The 1,442-nt window shown below is 50.1% G+C and overlaps 1 protein-coding gene across 1 annotated transcript in view; it reads left to right on the plus strand.

Annotated features, from left to right (window-relative positions):
* LOC119592089 (zinc finger protein 346-like) overlaps window positions 1-1,442 on the plus strand; it is a 17,640-nt gene that overhangs the window by 828 nt on the left and 15,370 nt on the right. The gene's annotated exons all lie outside the window — the stretch shown is intronic.

Here is a 1,442-nt window from a genome sequence, read left to right on the forward strand (position 1 = left end):
GGGCAGCCACCACATTGTGTCTTCTTACCAGCAGACCGCGGCGTCGGTACTTGTAGGGACGAGAGGCGAAGTGGTCGTAGTGCTGGATGCTCACACTCGCTGGCCGCTCGACGTTCCTGCGCCGGGTGGTTGACAATTGAGCGGAAGTACGTATCCTCCGCTTGTAGTGGGAGAGGGTTGCTGGCGAGGCGTCTGCCGCAGGTAGGGCAAGTCTACAGGCAGCTTTGGCAAGACGGTCCACAACATCATTAGCTGCTACTCCAACTGCGAGGGAATCCATAGGAAATGTATTACAAGTGCATGTCTAATGGCCGTGACTAGATGGCGCAGTATGTTATTGACTAGGCTACGGGCCTCAGGCTTTGGGGAGGAGAGGGCACAGAGGGCAGACTGCGAGTCACAAATAACTAGTCCATTGCTTCTGGTCCTTAATAGTAGGCTAACAGCATCTAGAAGCCCATGCAGTTCACAGGAGGTAGAGCTTGACCAGTCCCGCAGACGGCGTCCAGTCCATCCTTCATTCGGTGGTTCAATAGTAGGAGAGTAGACAGCACAGCCAGCAGTTCCATCTATTTGTAAAGAACCGTCAACGTAGAGGGTGTGAGAGGCAGGAATGGAAGACCTTACCTTGTCAATGGCCTCTAAGGCTAGTTGTTTCTGTTGGCAGGGTAGGTCCCTCCTACAGGTGGGTGTGTAGGAAACTGCTACAGGAGTAGTTTGCCACGGGGGAGGACCATGGTCAACTTCCTCTTGGGGAACATTAATATCCAATCTTCTAAGGTCTCGGCAAACATTCCTAATAAGAGCACGGCCACCTGGTCGGAGTTGTGGGGGACGAGAATCGGGGTCAAGTGACATATTAATAAGGCCTGCATAATGTGGAGCAAGACTGGAGGAATGGAGACACTTGACAGTAAAGAATGTTACATTGGCAAAGATTCGTTCCACAAGAGGAAGGAGACGAAGCTCCTGCTGCATGTTAGCAATCCTAGTGGACACTGGGCATCCTAGAATGCAGCGCATTACCTTATTCTGAAATTTTTCTAGGGGATCTAGTGCTGTCTTGGAGAGTTGACTAAGAGTTGGAGATAGATAATCAACTACTGAACGGATAAAAGCTGTATAGATATTTCTGGCCACGGGAATGGAGCCCAGCAACATTGTTGGTTAACCAGCGAAGGGGTTCAAGGCGCCGTTGTAGTCGTGTCAGTAATTCCTGAACAATGGGATGGACACGTTGACGTGCTGGCGTCGTGGGAAGGACTCGAACTGGAGCTCCCAAGTAAAGATACTGTGTGCAGAATGGTATAATGCTGGGGCCCACTAGAAATTCGGGTAGTGTTCGTGGGTTTTGTAGAGAAAAGATCCTACTTTTTTCAGGAGAGATGATGAGGCCACATGAAGAGGAAGATTCGTAAAATGAATGAAGTAAGTGCTGTAGA

The sequence above is a fragment of the Penaeus monodon genome, chromosome 29 (assembly GCF_015228065.2).
Source record: "Penaeus monodon isolate SGIC_2016 chromosome 29, NSTDA_Pmon_1, whole genome shotgun sequence".
NCBI lineage: Eukaryota > Metazoa > Arthropoda > Malacostraca > Decapoda > Penaeidae > Penaeus > Penaeus monodon.